The sequence below is a fragment of the Lampetra fluviatilis genome, chromosome 8, assembly GCF_964198595.1.
Source record: "Lampetra fluviatilis chromosome 8, kcLamFluv1.1, whole genome shotgun sequence".
Classification (NCBI taxonomy): Eukaryota; Metazoa; Chordata; class Hyperoartia; order Petromyzontiformes; family Petromyzontidae; genus Lampetra; species Lampetra fluviatilis.
In genome coordinates this window covers 13322961-13334999 of record NC_136282.1, presented here as the reverse complement: position 1 = coordinate 13334999, position 12039 = coordinate 13322961, and the positions used below count along the sequence as shown (strand labels likewise).

Sequence of the window (12039 nt, the reverse complement as noted above, 5' to 3'; positions counted from 1 at the left end):
ATTCAGACGTGGTTGGGGAGGCACTTTCGTCGTTAAGACATCATCAGTGTGTGGGCCGCCACACATTTGTAACCACTGAGGGTTTGACAGTAGAACTATGATGATGGGGGGGGGGGGTGTTTTCACATTTGTGTATTGTGGGGGGCCGCACCAAAGGCCACCAGGAGGCCGCCAGTGGCCCACGGGCCTTGCAATGAAGAACCCTTCTCGTGAGCCGTACGAAGAGGAAGTTGATGAAGTCTCACAGTCTTGTCACCCGCTGATATGTCCACCTCTTCGATGTGCAAATTCGTGATAAGCAGATTTTTTCCAATTATGTACAATTTTTTCAGTGATTAGATCTCCACACGGACTCTTAATCTCAAGGTTGCAGAATGGCCACCCTGCAACTATTTGAGGTTTCCACACTTGGCGTCCAGAGATGGAGCGATGAGAATCGCTGATGATCGGTTCTTGTGCAGGTGCTGGGTGTATCGTTGCATTGCACGGGTTATAAAGGGATGTTAGCGGTTTGGGGAGGCAATCTTCCAGCAGTGGATTGACCACGGCTGGTATTGATGATAACCATGACCAGTCTTTACGTCCATGCAATAGGCCACGGCTGAATCTGCACAAACGGACGAGATTGATTAACGTGAAAAGACTTCTCGCGGTTAGATAAAAACAATGTCAACCTCAGTTAAAATAGTATTGCATTATTTACGTAACAAAAATCCATCCCAAAATTTAACTCGGTAGGTGAAACATTTTATTTCATATGAATAAAATGCGAATTGTCACATTTATGTTAATGTTTGACCACATATGCCCCCAAACAACCCTATACCAATAAAGGTGCACAGCCGACTGCTGTAGGCGGAAGGCGACGTGGGGGAATACAATATAACTTGTGGCCTACCCTCGTGTTTTATTTATTGTTGCCTGAGCCTGGCGTGGCCGTAATTGAGTTCAGATTTAAAATTGAAAGGGAGAAAAAAAATATGGCTGTTTTTTCGTGAAAACACTCAAGTGTTGGGCTTACTTAATCACACTCGCGGCATCCAGGCAACCCTTGCAGCGGAACCTTCATTAAAGGGGAGAGTGGGGAGTGCGTAAACCCCCAGAGTGGTGCACGACACAGTCAATATTAAAGCAAACTTTAAACAAACGTTACACTCTAAACAGAACGAGCAGTGGTACGATCTACTTGTGTCTATCATGCATTTTGCTACAGCTCTCGCCGCATGTGTATATGATGACCTCCATCACTCAATTGATTGAATGTCAACAATATTCATGGAATTAATCAGCATCACGAGTCATTGTCGCCAACCCGCGTGGCCTCTGATGACAAATTCCATCTTGCTACTGCACATTACCTGATCTCTTTGTTCTATGTCCATCATGGTCATCGCTCTCAGACTTGTTTTCTCCTTCGGCAAGAATTCCATCATAAATCCCAGTCCAACCGCGACCATCCCTTTGAGCCATGTATGTATGTATGAAAAACATTTGAATAGGTTTTTACCCTTTCTGGCAATAAACAGGTGTTAAGATTTTTTTTTTGATTTAAAGCTTTCGTGACTGCAGTGATTCATATTCCTGGTTACACATTTTATTTTAGAACTTTTCCCCAAAAAATTCGTAGCCAGCGTTGAGAACAAAAGAACCCGTACTTGAGGCTTTAAATTATGAAAAAGAAATAAGATGAGGGTTTTACCCTTTCGGCGAATAATACAGGAGGTGCTAAGATGTTCAAACACCAAATAGAAACCTTTTGCAAGGAATCAAGTACTGCATTAACCACATACACAGTAATTGTGGTGAACATACAAACAAAACATGGCATTGTCGTTGAAACTGAGTGGCCTACACCAGAGACAGACCAGTGTCAGACCAGAGAACGCCAAAAGCGAATAGTGGTGAGACTAGGCCATAAAGAAGGCTGTCTCTGATGAAGGTCAATCAGTTTACAAGGCAATGCATCATATATTATCAGAGCATGTTTATTTGCATGTTCACCACAAGTACGTGTCGTTAATGCAGACTTGTTGTTTGAACATCTTAACACCTGTTTTATTGCAAGAAAGGGTAAAAGCAAATTTCATATTTTTCATACTTTAATACTGGAAAAAAAGGTCCCGTGATATGTATGTTGAACTTATTTCGCGCCGTACGTAGCCAACCGTGCTAATCGGTGCCACGATGTGCCCTGCCCAAGCCTATTTAAATCTTCCCGGAAAATCAGTTATGACGTGTCTGATTAGAATGTTTTTTATTCCCTGATCCGCATGATTTTAACAGTACTGTATATATAAAAAAACATTTGTTACAAAAGGACAACCTAAGTTGAGCCATACAAAAAAAATCCAAGAGGACCCTGCATTGGCACGTTTGTCCAATTCCTCTTTCGGTGGTTGTTTGTGCAACGAATGCGGCGGGCGGCTGCTGTTAGCATGGTGGCAATGTGCCAGTGTAAAGTTGACGCGGGGTCGCTTGGCTCACTAAGAGCGCGGTGGCCCTGCCTTTAACGGAGCAGTGCCGTTCAGACAGTAGTAGCCAGCCCTCCCAGCGTAATCCCCATCGCATGAGCAGCAAGCAGCAGCAGCCTGTTGTGCACAGCGGCGTGCAGAATTTAAAACAGGTGTCGGTGCAGCCCAAGGATCAAACGCACCCTTGCGCGCACACACGCGCTTGCTTTAAATTAGTTCCGGTCAATGCAGCTTCTTTTCCCGCGTCGTTTGGACTGAGTTCGAACACATGTTTAGCACCCAGCAGCAACATGGAACATCAGGTTTATATAAGCCGTAGAGTAAGTTGTTTGCATTGAAAATGTATGCACTGTTGCGTGCACACGTCGCATTGCCGTGTGCACAACTGTGATGCCAATTTGAATTCACGCCACACGCCGAGTAGAATAAGGCCCACGGGGAGATGGTGAGAATCCAAAACTAATCAAGCACAGTGTCAGCGATCGGCCTTGTCGGCGTGATTGGCTTTGGAATTCCTCCATCCCATGTGAGTCTTGTGCATTTTGCGCGTGGCGTAAATTTTTTCATCGCATCTTCTAGCATTCGCGTTTGGCGACGCCTGAACGGAGTGGCAAAGTTCACGCTCCTCTGACTTTTTTCACATCGACTCTCTTGAGTATCTTCGGCTCAGGTCTTGCCTGTAACAACCAGGCGATGAAGTAGCATTTTGTTCCACGGGCCACACACCCTACTGATGAGACGCAGAAAGTGTTTGCCTGCTTAAACAAAATGCTGATGGAAACATTGGTATAGAAATTCTCAGAATTAGAATTTGTATTTAGGCTGTAGGGCTCCGATGAGCTATGAAGCATTTTTTCCACAAATGTCCAGTATGGGCGGATCAGAAAGTTACATTCTACCAGCGAAAATGTATCTTGAATTTGTGCCTTTTAAAAGCGTATTTGGCCGAGAATATTCCACGACACCACATTTTATTTTGCACAATTATATTATAATTTATTATAATTTATAGAGACAATGACATTCCCATGCAAAATTCAGTTAGCAGTCCATCACTGGGTCAGAGGATGACACCCATAAGTTAACATCGTAGAACTGCTTATGTCTCACTCCAATTGGCCTCTTTATTCAAACTAGAGGCACAACCTTTATATGCCCTACAAAGGGTGTTCATTACATGTCAATCAAATGCAAATTTTACCAGCATTCGAATTGTCCGAGTTAATTGAAATACGAAAATTAATGTGATCATTAAATGGGGGTTTTAATTGTGGGGGGGGGGGGGGGGTTGCAGTTATTGTTGACGAGCTGCACTTGAGAACCCAGTTCAAACACGAGCAGCTGATTTCAACCTGGAGTCCAATCCAGGCTGTCTCATCGGTGGCAGTTCAGTGTACTCTGATCCTGGGCCACCCACCCAGTCACCTCGCATAAATACATTTTGAACAACGTTACACGCTGGTATTATTCCTCCTGTTTCTCTAATCTTTGCACACAAACCCAACACTAATCAAGGGCCCTTGAATTTAGATGCCCCGTGCAGACACCACATTAAGCCTCGACGAGAACGTGAACGTGAGAGACTTTACAATGCCCTCCCGTTGTCGTCATCAGTATGACGACTGCCCTGTGCATAGAATAGCCGAGCTCTGTTATTACGACCAATTGCCATTGATGACCACGAAGGCACAACGAAAGCCACAACCGTTTGACTGCTCGATATTAACAACGATAGTTTCCCCCCCCCCAACCATTTGTTCCGTTTTGTTGTTCAGCCTCAAAGGCAAATCGTTAAAAACCAATCTCGCCCCTTGACTTGTCTCGCTTATGAGTCCTGTCTGTGACCGCCCTCTGCTGACCACTAAATTGATGGGGTGGGGGGGGTGGTGGTAAGAAGTGATCCGAGCTTTGGCAGTGGTTGCACGTGCCTCAAATAACACTGTCCTGAAAAGTAAATATTTAATAGGTGACGTTTCGGTCAATGGCCCTTCTTCGTGTGCATCTGTATTCATCACACATGTATTCAAATAAGTGCACAACACAGTTCTGTATATACGTTAATACACATACGGTGTACGTATAAGCAATCCGCAGTTGGGCTCAGGTCGATATGGGTTTGACGCAAAACTAAACAGTATAATTTATAACACGAAATAAGAATTTGCCTAGTTGTTGTGGAGAATATAATTAACAAAGTAGATCACCAGACAATACACATTAACATATCGGAAGAGAATACGGTAAATTAAACGAAACCTGTCAAGAGTTTGCTTGTATTAAACAATATTTCTGAAATTGTAGGATGTGTCGAAAATACACTGTTCACGTGACGGGACAGGTAATTGAAGGAAGTGCATTGCGTATTTATTGTGTCACGATGCTAATTAATGTTTTATAATATACACATTTATACAGTACACATACATACAATACCCCCACCTTTACAAACCCGCATTACCCCGCAAGGTGAAGTATGGTCAAACAACCTCCACGACCCGGCAGGAGTTCGAAGACTCTCATCTATTTATTATTTACTATATTTTTTATTTTACCAGGTAATGCCCCACTTAGCTATATAGCTCTAGGAATGGTTTTACCCACACGTCACTCTCGCAATTGACGTAACAAACTCAACTCGTTCATCAATAACACTGCCTTACAAGGGAAACAATCTATAATAAGCAACGTTTCAGACAATGACCCTTCTGCACAGCACATGTGGTTTAGGGTAATGCAGCACATGTGCTGTGAGGAGGGGCATTGCCCGAATAGGCGCCGATAACATATTTTTCTTTAAAGTTATTGGCGTTTGTATGTGCGTTGAACTTCTTTCGCACCGTACGTAGCCAACCGTGCTAATCGAACTAAACACAACAGGCAATTCCAAAGAAATTAGTTTTCAGTTGACGAACGTGTTGAGGTTGCCTTTGTCACTTGCGATTCTGCGCCACTGCCAAAGCAGCGTCAATAATCGTGGTCTCTTTGAGTCCTCACTCAGCTGGTTTATCAAATGAACTTGACAATGTCAGCACGTGCGTACATAGGGGGCGTCGTGGGTAACGCTGAATGAGAATTAAAACTCTACACCACTCTCTGGCCTCTGTGACTGCACTTTGACGAAGGGACATTGCCCGAAACTGCGGACTATGCAGTAAACCACTGGCGTCTGCTTTCTTTCAGAGGGACAGCAAAACACACGAAATCTCTCCTGAACCCCTCTCGTAGCGAGCAAACCTCGACAACCCTGACTAGTTGGTGGCGGGGTTTTAACGACACACATATTTACACGATCTAACCTAAAACAAAAACTCTATTACGGATAATCCCTTCGGTGGCGACGCAATAAAGTACGCACTCGTTGATGTCGTGTTGTGTTCGAGTGTGATTGGCGACTGGCCAGGTAGGCAGGTCACAGGTGAACGCATGGGGGGCGGAGCGCGCAGATGTGACCGACCACTCACCTGGGCGGGCAGGTGGGGTGGGGGTGGGCAGGTAAGGTAAGCAACACGACAGACAGCCACGTAAAGGTGGGTTTGGCAGGCCAGTGCGGAACAGCGAACAGCAGCAGTTGGATTTGCTCACTGCTGCCCGTCACCCCGTAACCATTTCACGTTATTGCACACTGGCATTATTGGCGAACTTGTGGACGCTGAGATAATAATTTTAATTCATAGTCGTTGTGTGCAAGTCCACGTGTAGTGCACGTAAGCGAGAGGACAGGTAGATTGGCGACGCGATTGCGAGCGTGGCGTTTGAGCTTGCAAGTTGAATTGTCCTGCCTGGAATTGGTGGTGCGCTTTGGGTGCCCGCTCCGGTGTTGGAGTTTTGTTTTGGCTTCCGTGGGAGGCTTCATTGCATACCGCGTGGGCAACAAGGTATGTCGGTGCTTACGTGCGTGCGTATGTGTGTATGATGGGGAGCGCTAGTTGGTAGTAGTTAGCTGGCGACCCGAGTTCGATTCAAGCTCACGGCCAATACCGGTGATGATTATCTGAACCGGTCCCAGAGGCCTCCCCAAGGTCTACTCAGCCTCAGCCAGCTATGGCTACATGGTTTGGTGGTGGTACATGTTGTTTATGTCGTTTATTATGAAAATTCCGTCACAGTTCCTATGATCACTGTTTCATTGCTTTCATGGCTTTATTTTGGTTTGACCATGTTTGTTTGCTGTAGTACGGAGTAAGACTAATGGCCTTAATCTAAGTTGTCTTGTGGTTGTTGTTGTTTGACTTGCATCCCACTGGGATTTTTGCACACAGCGTTGGTGTAAGGTGTTTTTTCTGCAATATTTTGCTGTCTTTTCTTGGATTTTATGTTTGCACTTCGTCACATATTAACTTTAAGATGTTTTCTTGTTCATGTTTTTGTTCTTTGTTTGTTGCGGTTGCATCCGATTCAAGAGCCGAATGGCTCACAGGGCTATACCTAATAAATGAAATTGAACTTGAAATGAGTACCTGGTGCGATGTGTAAAAACATTGCCACTGGGGGAGACAAAGGCGGTCTAGCGTGTTGTTGGCCACCCACTCCCTCGTGTGCTGTTACGGCCTTCATAGGTGCTCGCTAACAGCACTTGCCCCTACAGTCTGTTACAGGATACACGGGGGATCTTTACCTACGGTTCTGTTTCCTCTGAAAGCCCACAGGCTGATGGACCGACCACAATATACAATTTTAATGCGGAGAGGTCTATTCATTTATTTATTACAGTGCCCCAAAATAACTTACAATGAATGCTAATGTGTAGGTTTATTTTACATTCGTAAATGGGACTGCTCCTGCCAATAGCATCTGCAAACTCGGCATGCTATTTGTTTAACGAGTCAAATTAACGATTACACGCTGATGTCGATTTTAATTTACCCCAAATTCTGGAGCCACATTCATGAGGGTCCTGCGTTCAGGTGTTTGGCCAGCACCGTTGCTAAAACCATTCGACGTCCTAATCGGATCGATAGTTTGTCTTCAACAAAATCTCCACACGCGGCCATGAACTATCCACTGCTGGACGAAGACATCCCCAACCCGCATAAAATATCTCACGATTCTGTGAAGTAACAATCATCCAATGTAGCTCCTACAGACACGGTTATCTCAGAGTTCCCATCTCCGAGGGGAACATTGTCTCGGGCACGTTCAAGTACAAGCACCTCTATAGAGTACTGCTAAATAATTATTTGGTCTGGAAATCCCATAGGCTGATGGACTAAGGCCGTATAGGTTTTCCTCGCTTCGTGTGGACTCGGTTTATGCGATTTCGCGTATTTGCAGCTAACCTGTTTCTAGCCCCACATTCTCGATATGCGGTCTGAATTCATTCACACGCGGCTTTGCGATCAGAGGTTGGACAACATTATGTGTATCCTGTATGTGTGTACTGTGTGTGTTTATTGTGTGTGTACTGTGTGTGTTTATTGTGTGTGTACTTTGTGTGTATTTACAGTGTGTGTGTATATTGTGTAATATGCATGTGCTGTGTGTACTGTGTGTGCATATACTGTGTGTACTGTGTGTGTCCTGTATGTGTGTACTGTGTGTGTGTACTGTATGTGTCCTGTATGTGTGTACTGTGTGTGTGTACTGTATGTGTGTATATACTGTGTGTACTGAGTGTGTGTATACTGTGTGTACTGTGTGTGTGTATACTGTGTGTACTGTGTGTGCATACTGTGTGTGTATATATATATTGTGTGTACTGTGTGTGTGTATATATACTGTGTGTACTGTGTGTTTACTGTGTGTGTATATACTGTGTGTACTGTGTGTGTGGATATATATACTGTGTGTACTGTGTGTGTATATACTGTGTGTGTACTGTGTGTGTGTATACTACCATTCTTGGATATTCTGTTTGAGAGGAGGCCTGACGGATCCTTGGGACATTCTGTCTACAGGAAAGCCACCCACACAGATTCCTACTTGAAACCGGATTCCCACCACCACCCATCTCAAAAGAATTCTCTCATCAAAACGCTATACCACAGAGCCCATGGCATTTCTGACAAACACCACCTGACCGGTGAATTAAGACATGTACATCGGGCCCTCAGGATGAACGGATACTCTGACCGTACTATCCGCCAAGCTGTCTCTCCCACCACACAGAAACAGCCACATGAAACTCCGACCAAAACCATCACGTTACCATACATAGCAGGCGTGACCAAAAAGATCTCCAAAATTCTAAACAAACATAAGATCCAAGTCCGATTCAGTACAGTGCATAAAATCCGTGATCTGATTCCATCTGTGAAGGATGTCGTTCCTGACTTACAGTATCCTGGAGTCTACAAATTGAGTTGCATTTGTGGTGATTGCTACATTGGAGAAACGAAACGTCATGTTTCTGATCGTGTCCGCGAGCACAAGTCAGATCTGAAACACGGCAGAACTGATTCTTCTGCCGTTGCCGATCATTGCTACAACTTGGTGGGCTCTCATGAAATTGTCTTTTCCGAGACCAAGGTTCTCTGCAAACCTCCCGGCTACCATCAAAGGTTTGTACACGAAGCCATACAAATATACAAACACAGACATAATTTCAACCGTGATGATGGGTACAAACTTAGTAATCATTGGAAAGATGTTATCAACCACGCAAAAAAGACTTATTTACACTTTTTTGGACCATCTTATCTGACAGGCACTATTTTACTTTACTTTACCGAGTGTTAACATCCCCAGTTATTTTTTAACAGTACTCTCTTCATTGTTCAGCCAGCATTGGTATAAACATGGGCATTTTCGTTCTTTTGTCTATCATGTGTATCAGGCCTCCCCTCCCCCTCTCTGTCCAATGTGTTGGCGTGTGCAGCAGCAACCGCGTCCAAGCCGTCGTCCATTGTTTTGGCCCCGCTCCCTCCCCCTCCCGATGCGTTGTGCTTAGCACTCCGTGCTGTCTTTGAGCCCCGCCCCCCTCCCTCCCAATACGTTCCATTCATTGGCTACCACATTCTGATGAGCTCCCCCCCCCTTCAACTTGCTTATAAGGGATTACATCTTGAATCATTGCCTCACTTGATGCAGCTAATTCGGCTGTGACGGTCCCACCTGATGACGGAGACTTGTGTTGCCTCCGAAACGTCGTGATTTTTGTTTTATTTTATTTTCATTAATTTTGATTTTTTACCTACGTGACTTTACCGAAAAAACCTAAGAATATGAATATACTGTGTGTACTGTGTGTGTATATATACTGTGTGTACTGTATGTGTGTATATACTGTGTGTACTGAGTGTGTGTATACTGTGTGTACTGAGTGTGTGTATACTGTGTGTACTGTGTGTGTGTATATATACTGTGTGTACTGAGTGTGTGTATACTGTGTGTACTGTGTGTGTGCATACTGTGTGTGTATATATACTGTGTGTACTGTGTGTGCGTATACTGTGTGTACTGTGTGTGCGTATACTGTGTGTACTGTGTGTGCGTATACTGTGTGTACTGTGTGTGTGGATACTGTGTGTACTGTGTGTGTATATATACTGTGTGTACTGTGTGTGTATACTGTGTGTACTGTGTGTGTATATATACTGTGTGTACTGTGTGTGTGTGTATACTGTGTGTATATACTGTGTGTGTGTGTATATACTGTGTGTGTGTATACTATGTGTACTGTGTGTGTGTATATATACTGTGTGTACTGAGTGTGTGTATACTGTGTGTACTGTGTGTGTGCATACTGTCTGTGTGCGTATACTGTGTGTACTGTGTGTACTGTGTGTGCGTATACTGTGTGTACTGTGTGTGTGTATATACTGTGTGTACTGTGTGTGTGTATATACTGTGTGTACTGTGTGTGTGTATACTGTGTGTACTGTGTGTGTATATATACTGTGTGTACTGTGTGTGTGTATATATACTGTGTGTACTGTGTATACTGTGTGTGTGTGTGTACCGTGTGTATATACTGTGTGTGTGTATATACTGTGCGTATTGTGTGTGTATATACTGTGCGTGCTGTGTGTGTATACTGTATGTAGTGTGTGTGTACTGTGTGTGTGTATACTGTGTGTACTGTGTGTGTATACTGTGTGTACTGTGTGTATGTATATTGTGTGTGCTGTGTGTATATACTGTGTGTGCTGTGTGTATACTGTGTGTGCTGTGTGTATACTGTATGTACTGTGTATATACTGTATGTACTGTGTATATACTGTGTACTGTGTGTGTATATACTGTGTGTACTGTGTGTGTATATACTGTGTGTGTATATACTGTGTGTATACTGTATGTACTGTGTGTATACTGTATGTACTGTGTGTATACTGTATGTACTGTGTGTATACTGTATGTACTGTGTATATACTGTATGTACTGTGTATATACTGTGTACTGTGTGTGTATATACTGTGTGTACTGTGTGTGTATACTGTGTACCGTGTGTGTATATACTGTGTGTACCGTGTGTGTATATACTGTGTGTACTGTGTGTGTATATACTGTGTGTGTGTGTATATATATATTGTGTGTGTATATTGTGTGCTGTGTGTGTATATACTGTGTGCTGTGTGTGTATACTGTGTGCTGTGTGTATACTGTATGTACTGTGTATATACTGTGTGTGCTGTGTGTATACTGTGTGTGCTGTGTATATACTGTGTGTGCTGTGTGTATATACTGTGTGTGCTGTGTGTGTATACTGTGTGTGCTGTGTGTGTATACTGTGTTTGCTGTGTGTGTGTATACTGTATGTACTGTGTGTGTGTGTATACTGTATGTACTGTGTGTGTGTACTGTGTGTGCTGTGTGTGTGTACTGTGTGTGCTGTGTGTGTACTGTGTGTACTGTGTGTGAGTATACTGTGTGTGTATACTGTGTGTACTGTGTGTGTGTGTATACTGTGTGTGCGTATACTGTGTGTACTGTGTGTGCGTATACTGTGTGTACTGTGTGTGTGTACTGTGTGTGTGTACTGTGTGTGTATACTGTGTGTACTGTGTGTGTGTATACTGCAGAGGTGTGGACTCGAGTCATGTGACTTGGACTCGAGTCAGACTCGAGTCATGAATTTGATGACTTGCGACTCGACTTGGACTTGCATAACAATGACTTTGTCCCACCTATGAGATGTGGACTCGAGTCATGTGACTTGGACTCGAGTCAGACTCGAGTCATGAATTTGATGACTTGCGACTCGACTTGGACTTGCATAACAATGACTTTGTCCCACCTCTGGTATACTGTGTATGTACTGTGTGTACTGTGTGTGTACCATGCGTGTGTACAGTGCACGCTACTCGGCAGGCAGCTGTCTCCTCGTGCGGTTTCGCTTTGTGCGCCCTTTTTTTTGGAACAAAGTGAGGAAATAAACCTGTAGTCTGTGCGTGTTGTCTCAGAAACGACGGCATCCTCACTAAATCAATGGGTGGCTGACCGTGCCGAGTCTCGAAAGATCACACAAATGCGTGGTATAACTCATCCAGCAGACGATAGCTCACGGCTGATGATGACATGTAGGATCCCATCGTGAACTTGAATCAGTCTTTCCCCCCCCCCCAATAAACCACTAAGTATACGCCTTTTCAACGGAGGAGGAAAAGCCAAACTACATCAACTCTATCATCAT

At 44.0% G+C, this 12039-nt stretch overlaps 1 protein-coding gene across 1 annotated transcript in view; it reads left to right on the top strand.

Moving 5' to 3' along the window:
- Positions 1 to 6279: 6279 nt before the first annotated feature.
- The window catches only part of ARHGAP8 (Rho GTPase activating protein 8), a 30979-nt gene continuing 25219 nt past the window's right edge, over positions 6280 to 12039 (top strand). The window contains exon 1 of the mRNA XM_078859210.1: positions 6280 to 6346. The gene's annotated coding sequence lies outside the window, so the exon portion shown is untranslated. The remainder of the gene's footprint in view (positions 6347 to 12039) is intronic.